Source organism: Cricetulus griseus, chromosome 2, assembly GCF_003668045.3.
Source record: "Cricetulus griseus strain 17A/GY chromosome 2, alternate assembly CriGri-PICRH-1.0, whole genome shotgun sequence".
NCBI lineage: Eukaryota > Metazoa > Chordata > Mammalia > Rodentia > Cricetidae > Cricetulus > Cricetulus griseus.
This window is the reverse complement of record NC_048595.1, coordinates 231,938,995-231,961,981: the sequence shown is the minus strand read 5'-3', so window position 1 is coordinate 231,961,981 and position 22,987 is coordinate 231,938,995. Positions and strand designations below refer to the sequence as shown.

At 42.8% G+C, this 22,987-nt stretch overlaps 1 long non-coding RNA gene across 1 annotated transcript; it reads left to right on the top strand.

Moving 5' to 3' along the window:
- Positions 1 to 9,573: 9,573 nt before the first annotated feature.
- On the top strand, positions 9,574 to 12,007 carry LOC107978197. The gene is made up of 3 exons (XR_003483034.2): positions 9,574 to 9,698; positions 10,525 to 10,615; positions 10,826 to 12,007. It is a non-coding gene; the product is annotated as an uncharacterized LOC107978197 (long non-coding RNA).
- The last annotated feature ends 10,980 nt before the right edge of the window (positions 12,008 to 22,987 follow it).

Sequence of the window (22,987 nt, the reverse complement as noted above, 5' to 3'; positions counted from 1 at the left end):
TATCTAATTTTTACTTTGTTTGTTTTTAAAAATTTTTAGTGACGGAGGCAAATGTCATTTATCTATGATGACTGTGTTTGCCTTGACATTTAAAAAAGTTTCAGTAAAAAAATTATGTTAAAACGTTACATAAAAGTCTCTTTTAATACCTGCCTTGACAGTAGACGTGTCCGTGCACAGCTATGAGGCCCCGTTACAGTTTTATTATGATATGATTATGATGTCAATGCGAGTTTCTAAAAAGCTCTATCTGACTCCATTTCAAGACAGCTTCACTGCATTAAGAAACAAAACAGTCAACAGAACATTGCATTAATTTGAGGGCTTTGACAGAGAGCCATAAAAAAAGGAATGTGCCAAATTGAGTCAACCGAAAACTTGGCTCCTCCTGGAGCTGGTGGTGCTCCTGGGGCTAGGACTTCTAAATATAGAGACCAGTAGGCGACGCCAACCGGGTCTGGAGAACTGGGCACAACTGGGCTGAATTAATTAGCGTGGTATGCAGAAGCTTTCTATATTGCTGGATGTGGGTCTCACAGTGACATGCAGCCCTTTTGTCTTACCCTAGTGTTGAAGGCAGGGGAGTGGGGCTGGCAGGCATTCCATTCTCTGCTCTGGTAAGATCCCCCCCAACCCTGTGTATTTATGGGTTTTTTAAATACTATCTTTTCCTGTTTACCATATGTCAAATTCTACATGAACTGATAAAAACACGCAAAGGCCTTATCACTCCAATCTCCTAAAATAGACTTTCTTCCCTCCTCCCTCCCACACTTCATCAAACCCCTAGCTACTAATTACTAAAATCCTAAGTGCTCATCTGACCGAACTGCATTATGTGTCCATATTTAAAGACCTCATTTCAATTACCCACTCTGATGTGGGCACCAAGATTTTAAAAAAATCCTGTTGGTATTTTTCCATTCTGAAGCTACTGTGCTCTGAGATGGCTAGGCCTGAGGATACCAGTCCCCCAAGCATGACAAGCCCTTTTTATGAGAGTATGCACCTTCTTTGCTGCCAGGCTTCAGCCTGCCCTGACAGGGCAGCAGCCACCCTCATCAGAGCCTGCTGTGACGTGCCTAACTCCTCACTCTGGGGAGCGCTTCCCTGTGTGATGCTCATAGCACATTAAAGCTCCTCTGATTTCCCATGCAAGCCAAATAGATGCATAAGCAAGCTGTTAGATTGTCTCGGGATCCGCACAGTGGGCCATCCTCCTGCTCTTCCAGTTAACACAACAGGAGCATTTGCAAAGTGCCATCCTATGGGAGGAGGGAGGAAATGGAAGCCAGAGGGATGAGGGTGCCGCTGGGAATTAATGCAGCCCCTCGAAGAAGCGGTGCCAATCATCGAAATGCACCTTAGCGGGATCTGGTGCAGAAAGCACTCGATGCGGAGAAAAATGTGGGTTGAGAATGAGGAAGAGAAATGCTGGCGAAACAGTTTGCCTGGCTGTGTTCTGCACAGGGCCTCTGTCCAAAACACAAAGGAGAAAACCAAACAAAACAAAACCATGAGGTCACTGGATGGCCACAGGGTGCAAGGTCCGTGGCCCTAACCATGCCCCAGGATCCTACAGATGTACCTTGAATTCAGAGTTCAGAATCCAATTTCCTATTCTCTCCCAAGCCCTCACCCCAAAGTGTATGACAGTCATCTGTGGAGAGAGCGGTCTTCTATGGGGATGAGAGAAGGTGTTCAGTGCTACTGGCTTGGGTGTGACGCACTGACAGGTATGGAGAGGAAAGGTGAAGCTGAGCAAGAGTAAAAGCTGAAGGCCCAGGAAGTTGGAACTGACAGAAAAATGAGAACCATGCCTGCAACTCATGATACCAAATGAGGGAGAAATAATTACATGTTTTGATGGAACTAGTTCTTTATCATCATTGTGTTAAAAGTTTACAATAAAAGCCTGGTTTTGTGGACGTTCTGCTGAGTGTGGCTGAAAGTAAGCTACAGGAACAGCCTTTATTCCTGCGCAGAGATGGACAGAGAATGCGCCAAGATGCTATTTGTGACAAGAAGACTGGTCACCTCACTGGCTCTGGAGCCTCTCATGGGGAGACTTCTTGTGTCTGTACAATAAGAACATCCAAACAAAATGTAAAGATATTTCTTTAAAGGACTTTACTCCAAAATAAACCCATGCGATTTTATCCTATAAGGGACAGCAGCATGCACAAGATAATCTTAAGGGATAAAATTATGTCTACCCTGGGAGTGCAACTTGATCTCGTTGTGATAGTTAATAAACTATTAACTTGATTGGGTTTATAAACACCATGAAAACACTTCTGGGTATACCTCAGAGGATGTTCCCAAGAAGAGTAAACTCAGAAAGGTGGGCCCATCTTGAAGGTGGATGTCACCCACTCTAGGCAGAGACCTTGGATTGAATCAAAAGGAGAAAGTGAAGTGAGCACCAGCATCCATCTCTCTGTGACTCGTGACTCATGCAACCGGTGGTCTCGAAATGCCACTCCATGGATGTCAATGATGTTCCTCTCAGAAGCCTTTTCGTTTGGTCACATCTTTGATTCATCTAGGCATTGTTACTGGGCAGATGGTCCACCCACTGTGAGGTGCTCCCATTTTCAGTGTGACTATACAGTCACAGTCACTCTCATGGGGTTAGCAGGGCCCCAAGAAGACAAAGAAACCTGGCCATCCTAGCTGTTATGGGTTTAACTTATTGCCCAAGTCTTAAAAAGTCACAGGAGGCAGGGACTCTTTAAGGTCCTTTGCAGTTCTCTCTGTCCTCCTCAATAACACAAAGCCCCTGCCTGTGGCAGACAGCAGGAAGAACTGTTAGAGAGACCATTGTGGGAGAATTGTCCTCCTTACTGGGGTGGCCTGACAGAGCAGGAAGGGCTCAGTCCTTGACAGAAGCATGGTCTGGTTTGCTCATCTCACCTCATGCTGCTGCATAGACTTTAGGATCTTGGTGAGATGCTCTGCATACCTGACATAGCCAGACAGAGTGGTAGAGAGCAGTTGAGTAAAGCCGTGTAATGGAACAGCATTTATCCATTAGTAGTACTTATTAGTTAAATGAATGAAAAACAGTCCCTCCTCTAATATTATGTGAAGAAAGGATTCAGAATTATGTGCCAACAATGACCTCACTTATGGAGGAATATATATTTTCATATACTTGGGCATAGAAAAAATAGAGTAGGAAGAAATACACCTTTACATTAAGAATCTCTGCCTCTGGTGGAGAGAATTATGGGCAATTTTAATCATTCACTAATACTCAAAGTTTTTTCAAGTAACAGCTAATTTTTAACTGAATTTTTTTTCAGACAATACATTATGGTCATGCTTTCCCCTCTCCCAAGTCCTCCCAGGTCCTCCCCATCTCCCCACCCTCCCAACCCCATGCCATTTATTTCTCTCTTTAAAACACAAAGCAAATAACTTCTCTCCAAAAAAAATCACAAGAAACACAAGACACACCACAAAACCTACAAAAACACAAAATCAAAAACCATAATTCCAAGCAAAACACCAATAAGACAAAAAGGAGGAGAGAGAGAGAGAGAGAGAGAGAGAGAGAGAGAGAGAGAGAGAGAGAGAGAGTCTACAAAAATTCCACTGAGTTCACTTTGCATTGGCTATCTACAGCTGGTCATAGAAGTGTAGTTAATATAACCAGTGAGACTCCATCAGAGAAAACTAATTTTTTATAAGTCTCACAGTGTGTATAAATTTTCTGTCAGAAAATAAACTAGGATCTCTCTGACATGGGCATACCTTCCATTTCCCAATGCACATTACCTGGGACCTGAGTGATGGGGGAGGTCCTTCTGTGTATATGTTTGTCTTATTGGTTGATAAATAAAGCACTGTTGGCCAATAGGGAGTAAGTTAGGCGGGACTAGGAGAGAAGGAGGATTCTGGGAAATGTAGGAAAGGGAGAGAGTCGCCATGTGATCCCGGGAAGAGAGGATACATGCTGCTGGTGTCCTCGATAAGTCTTTATAAAATATATAGCTGAATGGTTATGGTTGATATTTAAGACAGAGCTAGCAATTAAGAAATCCTAGTCATTGGCCAGCAGCATTGTAAGTAATATAAGACTCTGTGTGTTATTTGGGGGCCCTAATGAGGCAGCAGAACTCAGGCAGCTGGCGAAAGAGTTATCATTATATCTGAGCCCTGGGACAGTACAGGGAACAGTAAAGGACCTAGTGGGACCAGCTCTGGATGGAAACACTATACTTAGAGCTGTGGAGTCTCAAGGTCTGCATCCATCCCTGGTCTTAGGTCCAAGATCTGGGCCCAAACTCCCTGAGCAAGTCACTCTGGGAACACCCTTAGCCTGTGTCCTCTCCTGTCTATCATCAGGTCCCACCCTGCCACATCCTCTGAGTTCTTCAGAATTCTCAGGATTCAGACTTTTCACAACCCTCTGAAATGTTCAGTTTTTACCTTCTCTGGAGTGTAAAGTTAAACAAGAGGCTTGGAAGTGTCAGGAAAGGACTAAGTCCAGGAAGAACACACATCAGAAACCCCTGGAATGATGGAGAAACAGAGCCATGTGAAAAAAAATAGCATGGGAGTTCACTATTCAGAAGAAACTATCTGGGAAGGAGTGTGTGTGTGATTGTGTGTCTCCAGAGCCAGGAACTTGGTGGCTTCCCCTAGACACATGTAGGCCAAACCACAGTGCATGAGAAATACATTTATTTTCCTAACTCAAAATGGCAGGCACACACTCCTTCAGTCTTGGGAGATTAAACTGACTGGCGACATACAGCTTTTTAACAAAAGATGCTATTTTCTTGGCAATAATGTGAAAGTTATTTTTTGCTTTACACTGGGTTAGGACAGGCTTTCCAAGTATGGCTCCTCCACAACACATTGTGGCTAACCGAAACCTCAAGTTTTCCCACAATAAAGAGTTGTGCGGGGTTATAGCCCTGAGAAGTCTGCTCCTCTATTTGAGACTTGGGGCTGCTGCTAGGCATGTTGTCACAGTCAGTCATGATTGGGCGATTCTTGTGGGCAATAGACAAGTCCCCAGCAGCTGAACTCTATTTCAGTTGGGATTAGGAGCCTCCACTTAGATGAGATGAACTAAAAATCAGGAGAAGAGTGTGACTGTGAACTCCCATCCACCATCCCTTCCAGAAGAGATTTTTACAAAAGCAAAAATATATTTAAAGGAAGTTTAGATTGATGGAGAGTGAAACAGGGAAATCTTGTCCAAAAATGCTACAAATGGATCACAAATCCATTTGCAATTCTGTAAGTTCTCTTCTGCCAGCCACCAAGCCTGGTGAGACACATGACCAGTATTTCCTGTGTAAAAGTCAGATTTCCTCATGCTCTCACCTGGCATCCCAAGGCCACCCCCCACCCTCTCACAGAAAGTAGGGCAGGGCCAAATGCTTGCCATGCCATGCCATGCTTAGATCTATGTTAGCTGCAGTCTCTGTCTTAGTCAGCGTTCTATTGCTGTGAGGAGACATCATGACCATGGCAACTCTTATAGAAGAAAGCATTTGACTGGGGCTGGCTTACAGTTTCAGAGGTCCAACATCATCATGGCAGGAGGCATGGCATTACACAGGCAGATATGTTGCTGAAGAAATATCTGAGAGTTCTACTTTGGAACTTTGGGCTAGAAGAACCATTGGGTGTGGGATGTCCTTTAGGAGCTTGGGAGATAAGAACCTTGAGAGCAGTGCAGAGGATGGAGACCTGGCTTATGAAGTTACACAGGGAAGTTTAAAGACTCTACCAGGGCTGTTTGCTGTTTTGGATTAATTTTCTGTGATCTGGTTAGTTGAGGCTGAAGAATCATTTGTGAGTAACAAGATTTCAGAACTACTAAAGCAAAACTTTGCTTTGCTGGAACACTTGATGCTGGTCGGTGGGAGCTAAGAAATTAGTGATGATTAAGAAGAGACAAGCATCACTGAGGTGAAATCTTCTGGGCAGTATTTCCTGATAGCACAGAGAAGCTGTGTTCCAGAGGTGGCCAAAGTTGTACCTCCTGCTGTCAGCAGGACTTGGTAATGTGTAAGAGTCACTCAGGTGGGACTGGTTTTGAAGGTATGAAGGGGTCATGGAGAGCCACTGAGGCTTATCACTGTAAGAGGCCAGGGGAGGCCACTGGTGAAGGTGCAGCCTCAGTGGCAATTGAAGGCCAGGACTGAAGGGGTCATGCAGAGAAGTTGAGGCTTGGCACCATGAAGAGAGACTATGAGAGGGTATTGGTGAAAGTGAGCCCAGTTGCAGCAGAAAACCCCAGTGTTTTGGAGATGCTAGGACCATGGCATGACCACCAAGAACAGCAGCAGCAGTGGAGTGGAGCCAGTGGAGTCTAGAAGATGAGCTATGTGTGCTTCAGAGGATAGAGAAGTGACCCAAGCCCTTTGCAGGAGTCCAGAAAAACGTGAGCGAATCCCAGAGGACTTTGAGTTCTCCATACTGTTAGAGTTTGCTTTTGCTTGGTTCAGATTGTGACAGTGTCCTGGTTCTTCCCTATTTAAAGAAGGTACTGAATTTTGATTTTTAAAGGAGCCCACAGATGAAAGACTTGAACTTTTAAAAGAGTGACTATTTTAAAGAGACTGATATTTTAAACACTGAATCTGTACAGACTGAGGGACTTCAAAAATTATTTATGATTTTAATGTGTGATCTTAGGGATGAATAAGAAAAAAAGAGATGTGGCTTAATAGTAATGTGTTTATGTGTCAAGTTGACAAGGGTCAGTTGTAATGGCTGGTTTTATGTCAACTTGACACAAACTAGAGTCATCAGAGGAAGGAGCCTCAGTTGAGGAAATACCTCCATGAGATCCAGATGTAAGGCATTTTCTTAATTAGTGATCAATGGGTGAGGTCCCAGCCCATGGTTGGTGGTGCCATCCCTGGGCTGCCAGAACTGGGTTCTATAAGAAGGTGGGTTGAGAAAGTCATGAGGACTAAGGCAGTAAGCAGCTCCCCTCCATGGCCTCTGCATCAGCCCCTGTCTCCAGGATCCCTCCCTGTTTGAATTCCTGTCCTAACTTCCTTCAATAATGAACAGCAATGCTGGAATGTAATCCAAATAAACCCTTTACTCTCCAATTTGCTTTTTGGTCATAGTGTTTTATCTCAGCAATAGAAATCCTAAGACAGAGCCCAAACACCACAATCTGATGATACGGCCCTATTGCTGAAGACAGTAACTATGTCATAGGACATCAGAAAGTTGACCTGGTGCCCAAGGAGACGATTGACACCTACTAACTGGCATTCCTGGTACTAGAAGGCACACTTCATGATACTGGAGGAGAAAGAGACTGAGCGATGTCACCCAGCTACAAAAGCTGTACCCTACAGCAGCAACCTGCCTGCAAGATACACTGGTGCAATAGTGGGAAGTAATCTACCACTTTTTGTTGTTGTTTTTTGTTTTTCAAGACAGGGTTTCTCTGTGTAAGCTTTGAAGCCTATCCTGGCACTCGCTCTGGAGACCAGGGTGGCCTCGAACTCACAGAGATCCACATGTCTCTGCCTCCCGAGTGCTGGGATTGAAGGCATGCACCACCAACATCCGGCAACCAACCACTTTTTTCTTTTTTAATTCTTTTTCTTTTTCTTTTCTTTTTTTTTTTTTTTTTTTTTTTTTTTTTTTTTTGTATTTCAGGCCCAGACCGTAAGATGGAATCCATACCCAATACTGTTAAAGTAGCCAAGAATCTGAAATAGGTCCCAGGCTTAGGCCTAAGAGAATGCCTACTACTCTTATTATGCTAAAGGAACATAGCAAGAAAATATTTCCTAATGACATACTGCTATACCTATGTACAGTGCCTCAGTTAGCCGTCATCAGAGATGCTTCCTTTTGCAGTACATGGGAACTAACACAGAGACCCACAATTAGACAATGTACAGAGAATGAGAGACTTTGGAGTCCTCAGTCCTAAATGGACATTTTCATTAAATCCCTTTCCTCAAGGCTTGGGGGTCTATGGAAGAGGAGGCAGAAATATTATAAGAGCCAGAGGTGAGAGATGACTCCAAGAAAACAGTGACTTCCACACAGCAGTTCTGATGCATATATGAACTCACAAAGACTAAGGTACCACACACAAGACCTGCAAAAGTTCAAGCAGACAGGATCTAAGTATTGACAAGGGGGAAGTTACGCAAAATTCCATGCCTAATCAAAAAGCTATTTGCAATTGATGCCTGCTGAGAATGGAAAAATTAGTTTTTTACAATTAAATGTCACTGGATATATCATCCACACTCCAAGGCAAGTCACATGCCAGATGACTAGCATAGAATCGACTCCATGTTTTGTTTTGTTTATGTGGTTTTGTTTTGGTATTTTTTATCTTATTGTTTTTCTGTTTGTTTTGATTTTCATTTTTGTTCAGGGGTTTTATTTTGGTTTTGTTTTTGAGAGAGAAAGGAAGAGAGAGAACGTGAAGTTAGGTAGGTAGGGGAACGGATGGAGAGGAGCTGAAAGGAGTTGGGGGAGGGGAATTATGATTAAAATATATTCTATGAAAGTATTTCAATTATAAAAAGTATGGATGGCTAGAAGATGGTGAACAAATATCACCTTCCATTTCGGGCAATGGGTGTCATTCTCTCAGGATTCTCTCAGGAGTCTAACATGGTAAATATCTTTCTTTTTAATTGTTTAAAAAATTGTCATTTGCAATCATTATAACTAAAATGTGATATTTTATATAGTTGTGCATTAGATGTATTAAACCAATTAAATATAAATCCTCTCAATTGCTTTCATTTTTTGTGGTAGGAACACAAAGTATTTCTAGCAATTTTGATATATACATATATGCATATATGTATATATAACTCATAGTCACTATGTTCTGCAACAGACCACTAATGTTAGTTGTCTGTTAGACCACATTCCTCCTGTCTAACTGAAATGTTGTTGGTTTTGATAAAACTTTATTATACTTACTCTCATTGTATGCTTATCATAGCCATCGAGTAGACCTACAGCCATCACATTCCCACCTCGGGTATCTGGAGGTTTCTAAGCACAGTGGCAGAATAGAAGTATGAACCAAATTTCTCAGAAAAAAGAAAGCCACGCCTGATCCAAAACATCCAAGACTGATGACTGATTAGAACTGTGATTGTGGAGTACAGTATGTTGCAAGTCAGAAACCAAAATACCCTGGGCTATCTTTAGTCCACTTAGTAGCCATGTACGCTCATTTCTGTAACAAGACCAACATCACCCTTGTGATTATTACGTGAATTCAGCTTCTTCCAGCCCAAAGAATAAGAGTTTCATCAAATAGCACCTGAGGTGTAGAACAGAGACTGTCCAGCTTTGCTATAACCCCTACCTGATGTTTCCACCAATACACCTTTTAAATATTTTGATTAATGATGTTGTTCTACTACTGCAAAAATGTCATGCAACTGTTACCATGTTGGAATATGGTGTTTGCGGTAAGCAGTCTGTGTTCAAAGACCATAGCCCCTTGCATTTGGCTCCAGAACAAGCCTATTCTTACTTCCCTTGAGGTGAGAACTGTGGTTTTGCATGGACCTAAGCCAACCCTGAGCAAGTTTCCATACAGGACATTAGTGCTCCAGCCCAGAGTGACTCATTGCCTTCTGGTCACAGCTCATGACCAGAAATGACTGATAGCAACTATCCTTGGGACACTCAAGAGGAGAAAATGGAAACTTATTGCAGAGGTGAGCAGACCCTGAAACTTCAGGCTATCGCTACATGGCATTCTCTCAATAAGTGCATCTCAGAATCTGAGGCTTCTCTATGGAACTCAAGTTGGCATTGCTTACTCTTAGCTCATATTTTCTCCCAAATGTTTTTCATTCATTGTCTTGTTTGCTATACTTGCGTTACTATGTAAAGCCAGTATGTATCACAAGGTCACCCTCTTCTGCCACATGGATATTCCATACAACTAAAATAAGTTAAGATAAGGATGGGAAGCCATGGGCTCAGTACTTGCAGTGGGAGGGTCTTGTCATTCTGATCAAAGGCAGAGTCCTGCCTGCTATGTCAATTATATTCTTTCCCTATGCATTATCTTATCAGGGGTATTGTGTGAGATCTAAAAAACTGTGGGTTTCTGACTGATGTGAAAGCTTCATCTTATTGTAATTTCATGTGAATATTATGATAGCCAAGTGGAAGGGGAATTTCATCTGTATGCTGTGAGAGCTCGGAAAAAAAATCAAACTTTACTTTAGAAATAAATTTTTCTTGCCATGAGGCATTCCTTTTGTGTCATCTCTCACCTTGATGGGGATATGACGGACCCTTTATAATGAGTTGTCTCTGAATCATGCTGGAAGATGTCAAAATAAAATGAAGATCTCAAAAAAGAATCACTTCCCGTAATTTCCCCCCCCAAAAGCAAATCACATCTCAATTTTAGTAAGCAAATATTTCATTTCCTGTAAGTTATATATAAATATATGATTGTTCGGAGTTTGTTAAAATGACTCAAGAATTTTGCCAACACGCTAATGGCTGTCTACCACATCCGTGTCTCAGGTTACACTCAATGGCAAGAAACTCAACTTCATGAGAAGCCGTCTCAGCCTTCAAGATCTGCACATTCTGGCCAAGACAAAGAACATCACAGGTGACTTTGTACAGAAGCAAAACTTGAGGTTGGCTTCTGTGTGAAGCAGCAGTTCTGAACCTTCCTAATGCTGCAACCCTTTTAATGCAGCTCCTCATGTTGTAGTGACCCCCGCAACCAGAAAATTACATTTTGTTGCTACTTCATAAGTGTAATTGTGCTCCTGTTATGAACATTAATGTAAATATCTATGTTTTCTAATGGTCTTAGGTCTCATGAAAGGGTCACTCGGCTTCCAAAGGGGTTGCAACTCACAGGTTGAGAACCACTGACATGAAGTGATGGTGCATCAAGAATGCGCATCCAGAGAAACCGAGGAATGAGAAAACATCAGGCTGCATACACAACGGGGGAAGGCCAAGAAGGGCCGGGATTTCAGGCAAACTCACACATATAGCTTCCGCCTGAACACTCAGGATTAGAGACTTCATCTAAGGCTTTCCTGACCAGAGGCAAAGAGCTGCACTGCTGGATCCTGGAACTCCTCCTCTGTCAACATAAGCAACTAAATAACCAGAGCCATGTACATGGATTATTCAGGTGACTCAAGGAGCCAAAGGCTGGTGTCCAAAGAAGCTTCTCAGGACTTCCAGAGTAGAATCAACCAGATGCTGGAGGAATACAAATGGGGACTCCAGGGAATCTGAGGACAGAGACAACCATTAGAATTTCAGTTTATGCCATGTATCTTTCAAACCCACCCACGCTAAGTTCATGTTCTACTGAACTCCAAGATGGTTGTCAGTCACTATTTCTGGAAGGATTAACACTTGTTAAGGTGACTGTCCATCTATGATTTGGTGGGTGTGGCAACAACTAGCTCATGATGAGCAACTCTGATAACCATGTAATAGCTCAGTCAGTCAGTGTCCATAGGACCTTGACTAACCAAACACTTCCCCATGGTTATTTGTTGAAGACAGCATGTCTCTGATCCATGGCTTTGTAGATGATGATATGACCATCTTTTTCAGGCCAGTCAGAGGCGTCATATGGCTTTCATGTCTACTGAATATTTTGTATAATTTGTGTTTAATGTATACTTCTTTAGCATGGGCCATGAAGAGCTACATGGCTGAAGTACGAGGCTACTGATGTTTTGCCTGGATCTTAATAGAGGGTCTCTTTTTCTCTCAATTCATTCAAAACTGTGAGACTTGTAAGGTACTTACAAATTGATTAATAGACTATTTTTAAATGTGGCTCATGCTGTCTTCAAAACCTTAACAATGCTAATATATTTTAATTTAAAGAAAAAGGTCTGGTGAAATGGCTCATGGGATAAAGCTGCTTGCAACCAAGAGTGACGACTTGAGTTTAATCCCCAGAAGAGAATTGACTCCTGCAAGTTGTCCTCTGGTCTCCACACATATACACATGCTATAGCAATACACCCACACAATGGATAAATACATCTAATAAAAATAAAATATTAAGATAAAAATTAATAATCCTAAAAACTTTTGCTTCCTTCTTAAGGTCGAATGTATCTAAAACTTAAGAGATTTAGTCAGCCTGTTATCCCTAGATCCCTTGAAACCCATCAATAGCAGGATCCTAGAATATTATAGTTTACCTTCCTGACATATCCTGAAGTGCAGCTAGAATAGTTGCAACTTTGGGTTCACCATATCCTAGAAACATGCCAACAATAAAATAGACCCATAGGATATCCTGAAATGACCAATGGCTGTCCCTTCAGGCTATATTGTGACACAAGAAGAGAGTTTACCTACATCTAGAAACAATGCCATGAGAAATGTGTGCTGTTATCTGTTCCAGTCACACTCAGCTACAAGACACTGCAGCCATTTTTAAATGAAGAAACAAGGTGAGCTGACTTCTGGGGTTGCCAGAGTTTGTGACCTTTTATTATGAGTTTTTAAAGTTTATTAGTAGACATTGCTGAAACTATCCATAAGTGAACAGGTCTGTGAGGTCCCTGAGTGACAGATGGATGAGTCCTTGGCTGACTGGGCAGGGAGGCTTTGCTATTACTTGAAGACAGAAGTACAGACAAGTAAACAGGGAAGCCAGTCCTCCCCAGAGACCAATATCACTTTACTTTCATGCCCCATGAAAGCCAACTAACATCAAGCAGAAGACAGGGAAGGCTGGGGTGGGGAGTGGGGGTTGAAGGGCAGTGAAGGCAATACCAAAGTTACTTGATCAGTGCAGGAGAGATGAAGGCAGATGGTAGGAGGTTGCTCCCATGTGGGGAACACAGCACTTACTGGAAGGGAATCAAGATAGAATCTGCCCCCATATCTAAATATAACAACTTTTATCAATTTAGGAGGCCATACACTGTACATTTATTGGTTTTCAATTAATGCATCTGAACTCAGCTTTTCTAGTTACTTTATAAATTGAAATGCCTTGCTTCTTGTAGACCACCGCATGCGTAAAGAATAGTCAAAGTAGACTTCGGTCTGGAACAGCTGCCTCGCTGTCTTCGGGTGTGAAAGAATCAGCAGCATCCTTGTGGTTTTTAGTTGATGTTTGTGGCCAACGGGATGATGAGCTGGGTCTCAGGTGTTTAGTGGGCTGAGTTGTGTTTCCAGAAAGATCTGTGTTGGTGCTGGAACTCCCAGTACCTCAGGAAGGGTCTTTATTTGGAAATGGAGTCTTGACAGGTATAGTTAAAGATGAGGCCACACTGGGATAGGCTGGGCCCCTGATTCAATAAGATTAGTGCCTTTATGGAAAGATTGACACTGAACACTGAGATCAGACAAAGGAGTGCACTAGAGGATTGCTCTAAAATCCAGGCTCTAAGTCCAAGGATTTGCACCTGTATTAGCAGGTAGGGGAAGAGGGGAACCTCCCCTAAGAGTCCAATCCTCTTGGCACTTGGGTGCCAGATGCCCAGCCTTCTGAATTGCAAGAGGAACTGTTTCTGACATTTAAAGTCTTAGTTCTCTCTGGTGGTTTATTCTTGTTGCCTTAGTACAACACACAAAACTTCTGAAGGCTGGATACACAAATTCAGACACATGATGGTGAAGATGCAGAATTAGACCAGACTGGTCCTCCCGATAAAATGTTCACTTTGGGCGTATAATTCCTTTTGCAGTAATGAATTAAGGCCCTTCTTGAGGAACCCACCTCTCCTGGTATGAGACAGACTTATTTCTATCTTGTTAGGTAGTGGTCCAAGAGTCTGGGAGAGGAAATTTGGTCTCAAACAAACTTACAGAGAGAGATATGACTTTGAACTAACTCCACTGGCCCATTACTACCTTATTTTGGCTCCTCTTTATTCCAGACAGTTACTCAGAAGGAAAAGAGAAACGGGGAGTAGTTGAGTGTCTGCAATGACCTTGTAGCTAGTGATCCCCCATGTAAGTAGTCCAGTCAAAGGCACCAAGACATTTGAATGTCATGGTCTCTGAAGGAAGGGGGAAGGAGTGAGGTGGAAGGCTACAAACACTCCAAGGATCAGAGAAAGCAGAAAACTGTTTTGAGCAGCAACATAGTGAGAACAGAAAGGCAAAAGGGCCAGCCACATCTCTTCAGTTGATATGCAGCTATCCAAAGAATTTGTTGTTCAAATGCAGCCTACACCACACTGGGAATAAATGCAACCTCAAAATGAAGTGGTAATATTTAGAAAATAGAAAAAAATCACAGAATGCCTACAACTCAAATGAACAGCTTGAGTGATTTCTGCATTTGTAAAAAAAAAATCTGAAAATTAAAGGGTTAATTTACAGCCCAAGTATAACATTTTATTCTTTCTTTCACTTCCCGATTTCTATGGGATGGAGCTCCCTCAGAGAGAAGGTAAAGGTGAGACCTGTGGGACCCAGGGAACCTCCTCTCCATAAAGAGATTACCACCTGAGCCTTTACCACCTCTTCATGTGTCTCCCACCACACCACACCACACCACACCACAACCACACCACACCACACCACACCACACCACACCACACCACACCACAACCACACCACACACACACCACACCACACCACACCACACCACACCACACCACACACACACCACACACACACCACACCACACACACACCACACCACACCACACCACACCACACACACACCACACCACACCACACCACACACCACACCACACCACACCACACCACACCACACCACACCACACCACACCACACCACACCACACCACAACACACCACAACCACACCACACCACACCACACCACAACACACACACCACACCACACCACAACACACACCACACCACACCACAACCACACCACAACCACACCACACCACACCACAACCACAACCACACCACACCACACCACACCACAACACAACACAACACAACACACCACAACACAACACACCACAACACACCACACCACACCACAACCACACCACAACCACACCACACCACACCACAACACACCACGGTGATATGTGAGCTTTCCTCACTCATGTTGGGATTACAGCCACACATCAGAGACAGCCTGTGTTTGGTGTGCCGGGGTGTTTATTGGCATCCACACTTGGCTTTCAAATATTTCAGTCAGTCCTAGCTGCCCATTTTCAGGGTGCCCTGCATCCCCAGCTAGATCCACCCCCATGAAGTTGAATGCCAGACAAGCTGACGTGAACAGGACAAAATGTTATAATTGAATGGTTTGGACAATCAGGGATTTAACAGGCGACGAAGACTTCAGCAGAACTCCTCCTCTTCCTTCTCTTCCACCTACAAATGCAGGGGTGGGTGGATATCTGCATCACTAGTTACCCACAAAGCCTTGCCAGTAATAATTAACGACTAATCCAAACAGAGCAGCTCTTTCAAGAGAAAGAAAGAAAGAAAGAAAGAAAGAAAGAAAGAAAGAAAGAAAGAAAGAAGGAAAGAAAAGATCTCACTGGAAACAAGAAAAATCTTCTTGCTCCTGTTTTATTTTTAACCTGATGTGTTGCACGGTACTGAATGTCACCAGATTGTCATTAATATCACTTTCCCTCATGTTCCATATGTGATGTGACATAGCATCTGACTAATGAAACCCCATGAACAATATGTCAACATAAAGAAGCACGCCTGGTCACAAATATGCTCCGAAAGCATTCAATTGCAAGGAAATGTATATTGAACGTGTTTTCCATAGGAATAAAATTGAGTTGCATAGTTAACACATTATGTTTAGGTATACTACCTCAGAGACCAAAAGAACCCAAATACATTGTTGAATGACCTATAAAATGCACATTATCCACACATATGGGTAGCACAGACAGGCAGATGGATTCCAACCAGAGTTGGGAAGAATCGCAAAGGGCACCCATGCCTTTTGTGAAGAGGCAAACAGTCCTGGAATCCAGCTGCAGCTAGCTCATACACAGTACTAACAAAGAGAGCCCCGCTATTTAGGCACAAACACCAAGTAGCATTGTTTTCCAAGACCACTTTGGCTTCACCCCACTAACCACTGAAGGAGGGCTCTGCAAATGCCTGTTCCCAGGTCTGAGCTGGCCTCCTGCTTCTTTTCTTCCACAGGGACCGTTCCCTCTAGTCTTTTGTCAGCATCTGGACCAGCCTGTTGAAGACAGCCAGGTCCAGATCTGCTATAAATGGAACTCAGAACACTGAACTGTAAGCCCTCTGCACCGACCCTCCCAGGGCCCAGAATTTTTCTCAAATGCCTTTGCCTCTTACTTTGCAGAAAAGAGGAGCTGTGCTAGTGCAAACAGTTTGAACATAACTTCTTTGAGTCCCATGGCAGATATTCCCACAAACCCTCTATTATTTCTTGTCTTAATTAAGACTGAGCATCCTCACACATGCATGAGAGCATCCCTCTTCTGCTCTCCCCAGCTCTGTGTCCAGGGAATCCCCACTGCACCCTCTGCACGTATCTCTAAGGACTAAGATGCAAAGCTCTCTCCACCATCTGTGTTTCTCCTCCCTCTGCCTTCAGAATACTTGGAGCTTCCAGTCCTCACACCCATCACTCCAGTCCATGTTCCCCACTCACTGGTTGGTACCCTGTTCTTGGTTCCTCTTCCTTCAGCCTCTGTACCCTGAACTTTCCTGCTGAGCCTCATGCACCATCTTTCTCTCTGTACCCTGATACCTCCCGTTTGAGGCATTTATATACTCTGTAGCAATCCCTGGAACCATTGGGGTTTCTCTGAATTTGCTTTTGTTTTCTTTGGAATTATTATCTCTCATTTTCCAAGAAATAAATATTATCGTCACAGGTCTAGACATCTTGTTAACATCACCATGACCCTGACTAACCATGAGGCTTGTTCTGCCCAAGGTACTTGTTCCTCTAAATCTGTTCATCACGCTGTCCTTAAAGCAGAGCTGTGGGAGTGGATCTTTCCTGAACTAATATTGAAGTCATCTTCTTTTTACTGTTCCAAACCACTGCATTCAAGTTTCTCTAGGGAACTGACAATTCATTCATTCATTCATTCATTCATTCATTCATCAATCTTTGATTTTCCTGGTAGGGCTCAGGGATCTTTGTTCAGTAATAGGAAACATTAAAGACCATGGATCTTGAGGCATTGAGCATTGGTGTAGGTGTAGGGAAGGCCGGTGTGAACATGGAGGCAGTTGATACAATGAACAGCCCAGATGAGCATGGTGTTACACAGGAAAGGGGGCCTGACCTAATGAAGGAGATGCCAAAGACACACATTGCAAATGGAAACCAAGATGAGTAGAATTACCCTGAGTGTAATTGCATGGATCAAGATCAAGAAAAGGGGGACATGGAGAAAGACAGGCAGAGGGTGGAAGGGGAGAGTTACAGCCTGAGCAGAGGTTTAGAGGTTCTCAGAGGTCAAATTATCCAGGTCAGGGTCAAAATGTAATGTATCCCTTAGGAGGGTTATGCTTGGTTAACAGCTGAGTTGACTAACAGGGGAGACGGGAAGAACAGCTGGATGCTTGCCGAGAACCCAGATCACATGATATGGCTTATTTGTGATGTAAAGGCCTGGCAGGGCCAGCAGGACAGACAGATGCTGGGTGAATTAGGAGAGAAAGAAACTAGAGAGGTGTTGAATCTTTACTGTGGGTGTGAGAGTCAGGCCAAGTCATGAGCAGGAGAATGTATACATATGTGCACTTGGAAAGAAGGGGAGGGCCAATGCGCCCGGGATTGCAGTGACTTAGCATGGTTCACCTGCCCTTCAGACTCTAGATGAGGACAGAGCTCTTCCTCCTGCGGCAGGAATCCCCAGGGTTACTACCTCTTCTCACCCAGGACACTGCCAGAGATGATTCCAGCAAAGCAGAAGGCTTTGTGGGACCAAAGTTCTAAAATCCCACTTTCCACTGCTTCTCAGTCACAATTTTAAACACCAGCAGAAGGATTTATGGTAAATAACTCATAGATCAGGGCGATGTCTAGTCAGTAAATTGACTGGCTTTCAATGGAGATGTAAGTTTTATGCCCAGAGCCCATGTGAACCAGCAGGATATGGTAACACATGCGTTTTAAATCTACAGCTGGACAGGCAGAGGCTGGAGGATCCAGGAGCTGGTGGGCAAATATTTGAGCCAAATAAGTGAGAGTCCCTGTCTCAAAAAATAAGGTGCATGGAGGTGGAGGAAGACACCCAACACTGACATCTGACTTTCATACACATGTACACTCGTGCTCATACATGCACCAACGCGTGCGCGCGCGCGCGCGCGCACACACACACACACACACACACACACACACACACACACACACACACACACCCCACACATCACACACACGATAAATGACCCCATAATAGATTTAGAGCTGTGTACCTTTGAACATAAGACATCGCTATATCTATGCTCAATAAACTCTGAAACCATCCAGTAGGACATTAATCTCCCATGAAGAAAAACGTTGAAAGCCATAAGGCAGAGTTGCTTCCTCACAGAACTTCTCCCACCCCAGCCAGAACCCTATCTTTGTCCCACACTAGCCAATATCTTGAGGTCAGCATCTTCTGATTCTAGCCTTGGCCCATGGCTTTTATCTAGCCATAGTGAGTGTATAGGCTTTCCCACGTGGCCACAGCCAATGCATCATGCAGGTTCTGGTTCTGCAGCCATTCCATCCCCTCTCCTCCACTTTCCTTCAGATCTGATCCTGCTTTGCTCTCCCTGATTTTGTAAAACAAATAATATTTAATACCCCTCCCTTTGATAAGGGGGAAATAATGCTTAATTGAAGGGCTAATCGAATAAAAATCATAAAAATCTTTGAGTAAAATTATCAAAATCCTTAAATGACACATTTGGACAAATCACTGGCAGTAAGAGTCAAAAATACTGCCATTTAATTAACATGTAGCTAATATAGCATGTATTGGAAATGAGTATTTGTTGAATGAATGAAGGTGTGAATGAATGAATTAACAAATACAAGCAATTCTACTTGACTGTAAAAAATTAAACTGCTAGCCCATTCCAATGTTTATAGATATGTCTATTAGCCAGGACGTTAGCAACCAGGACGTCAGTGTTGGTCAGAATGATGTATGGTATCCTCTTCTATTCAAAGCAGATAAACCTAGACAGAACACTATTGCAAATAATTCTCATCCGGCAAAGAGTTCACACAAATTATTCTATTGAAGCTCACTAATGATCCCAGGTGTTGTCACTAATGACTTAATTAATTAATTACTGTTGACCTCCAGGTATTACCACTGTTATTTTTTTATAACAGCATTGCACTCACAGGGAGCTGGGATCCGAATCATGTGATTCCCTGGGAGTCTCCTCCTTCAGCATGTAGCAAAGTCCCCAAGAGAATGACAACCTTACCCCTTAAGTTCAAACTTCTGGAAGCTGATCTTTTCCCCAAGCACTGACAGTCTCATTTCTAAAATGGAAAAAAAATCATCATACTTGTTCACTAGAGCCATAAGCCATAAGCCATCTCTCTGACTCTCTCTCCTGGCACCCACATAAGTAGACACTGCAGTGGGGACTCCAGCCATTTGTTGAGTTGTCCTGTGTGTCCTATTCCACGGCTCTCACTGTGCTTATGGAGCCACAGGCAGTTACTATGTGATTACAGGAAATAATACTGGGTGTTTTTTCCTCAAATCCATCAGGAACCCATGTCACCAGTATACCTACCACTTATCCCAGCAACAATTAAGATATTGTTGACTTCTGTGTACTTGCTTAAAGAAATAAAACAAAAGAAACTATGCTTTAATGGCATTTCAATTGACTGGAGCCTGGCAGGTCTGTAGCATAAGATACCTGCCTTTGTGTAAATGATCTGCCTTTCCCAGAAGGAGATGCTTGAATTTATGTCAAATCATCATAACAGATACTCTGTTGTTTCAAGCAGCACAAAAACAGATGTATTTACAGTTCCGGCAGCTGCAGACCCACTATTAGAAAGCCAGATTTGTACTTCCCATTATATTTCTACTTCCTTGTTTAAATCCCAGCCCTCCCTCCTGAAACAGAAGCAATAAAATAAGGGAAGGGAGGCTAGATCCAAGCGGCCAAGAAATAGCATAACACATTTTTATCTATGAATAAAATTATGAAACACAGAAAGAAGCAGTCTGGCAATTGGTGAGCATAGAAAAGCCCACTTTTCCATAGTAATTTCACTTTAAACAATGCTTGAGACAGTGAAATTAGTGGCTCAATGCCTTGTTGCTCTCTGAGAGCGCAGACTGGTACATACACAGTACCCAACTGCTGGCTCCAGGGAGCATTGGGAAATAGCTCATTTCTGATTAGTCTCATGGCTATCAAAACATGGAAATTATTCTCCTAGCCCACCCTTCAAGCAAATATGGCCACAGGCAAAAGCCCTGGTTGACAGGAAATGAGCAAAGGTAAAGTGAAGCCTCCCACTTCTTATGGGGGAGTAGTAAGCCATGGCAGGCCATGAGGATGGGACTGCTCTCAGTAGATGACATGATGCTTATTCCTGACCACTCAGTTGAGGGAGCTACCAGTTTACAGTGACACTTCCCACCAAAGATACATTTCTATCTTGCTTAACCCACCATCATACTGGCTTTATGCCAGATGTGTTCAACATCCATATCCTAACCAACAAAACATATATTCAGTCTAAATCCTCAAGGAAGAACTGTGATGAAATAAGCAAAGAGGTGGTTAGAATACCACTCTGTGTTGAACATTTTCAGGAATATTAAGAAAAGGGTGAAAATTATATAGAGGTACTTATCAATAGTCAAGAGTATGTTTACATTAAGTATATTTTACATTATGAGGTAATAATAGTTTTTAGGTGTGAGAAGCTAAAAATATGAGCCATTGCCCCCAACTTGTGAATAAAGCTGATCCGTCTCCAATATGCACATGAATTTTAAACCTCTTGAGTACTCATTCAACTCAATTAGGTAACTGGTAGGCAAAACTACCTCACATTATTTACGTGCTAGGCTGGGGAGACAGCTGGGTGGGGAAAATATTTGCCAAGAAAGCATGAAGGACGACATGAGTTGGGATTCTCAGCTCTTGTAAAACCTGGGTACCTCAGTGCTGGGAGTAAGGACAGGTCAAGGCAGCTGGTCCCTGCAGCTACGGATGTGGGTTCAGTTCTTGTGCTCCAGGTTCAGTGGGAGATCCTGTGTCAAAAGACAAATGGGAGAGAGACAGGGAAAAATACCAAGATGACCAGAGGCCTCAAAACACACAAAAATATATGTGCACATTAATCCTCACCACACACACACATACACACACACACACACACACACACACACACACACACACACACACACCCTAGGTGATCTGGTATCTTTTCAACAGACCATGGTAAAATCCTGAAAAGATAGTATATGTCATTTCATTAAAAAATATTAACTTGTTTCCTAGTTTCTCTGGCAGTATGGATTATATGCTGGTACTCCTTTGCTCTATATCTAAAATCCATAGACGAGTGAGTACATACCATTTTTGTCTTTTTGTGACTGGGTTACCTCACTCGGGATGGTTTATTCTAGATCCATCCATTTTCCTGCGAATTTCAAGATTCCATCCCCCCACCCCACCCCCCATCCCCCACCCCGAGCTGAGTAGTCTCCATTGTGTAAATGTACCACACTTTCTCCATCCATTCTTCAGTTGAGGGACATCTAGGTTGCTTCCAGGTTCCGGCTATTACAAATAATGCTGCTATGAACATGGTTGAGCAGATGTCCTTGTTGTATGAATGTGCGTCTTTTCCGTATATGCCTAAGAGGGGAATTGCTGGATCTTGTGGTAGACTCATTCCCATTTTCCTGAGGAACCGCCATACTGTTTTGCGAAGTGGCTGCACGAGTTGGCACTCACACCAGCAGTGGAGGAGTGTTCCCCTTTCTCCACATCCTCTCCAGCACAAATTGTCATTGGTGTTTTTGGTTTTAGCCGTTCTGTCTGGTGTAAGATGATATCTCAGAGTGGTTTTGAGTTGCATTTCCATGATAGCTAAGGATGTTGAACACTTTCTTATGAGTCTTTTAGCCATTTTAGATTCCTCCATTGAGAATTCACTATTTAGTTCTGTACCCCACTTTTTAATTGGATTAGTTGGTGTTTTGTGACTAGTTTCTTGAGTTCTTTGTATATTTTGGAAATCAGTTGTCTGTCAGATGTGGGCTTGGTGAACATCTTTTCCCATTCTGTGGGCTGCTGTTTTGTCTTGTTGACTGTGTCCTTTGCCTTACAAAAGCTTCTCAGTTTTAGGAGGACCCATTTATTAATTGTCTATCTCAGGGTATGTGCTACTGGTGTTATGTTCAGGAAGTGGTTGGTCTTCTCTGTACCAAATTGTTCGAGGGTACCACCTACTTTCTCTTCTAAGAGGTTCAGTGTGGCTGGATTTATGTTGAGGTCTTTGATACAACAAAACTTTGGACTTAAGTTTTGTGCATGGCAATAGATATGGATCTATCTGCAGTCTTCTACATGCCAGAATTCAGTTATACCAGCACCATTTGTTGAAGATGCTTTCTTTTTTCCATTGTATATCTTTAGCTTCTTTGTCAAAAATTAGGTGTTCGTAAGTATGTGGGTTAATATCAGGGTTTTCAATTCTATTCCATTGGTCTACCTGTCTAGTTTTGTGCCAATACCAAGCTGTTTTCAGGACTATAGCTCTATAATAGATCTTGAAGTCAGGGATGGTGATTCCTCTGGAAGGTCCTTTATTGTACAGGGTTGTTTTGGTTATTGCAGGTCTTTTGTTTTTCCACATAAAGTTAAGTATTGTTCTTTCAAGGCCTGTGAAGAATTGTGCTGGAATTTTGATGGGGATTGCATTGAATCTGTAGATTGCTTTTGGCCAGATTGCCATTTTTTACTATGTTGATCCTACCTATCCAAGAGCATGGGAGATCTTTCCATTTTCTAGTATCTTCTTTAAAAGTTCTTGGTATACAGGT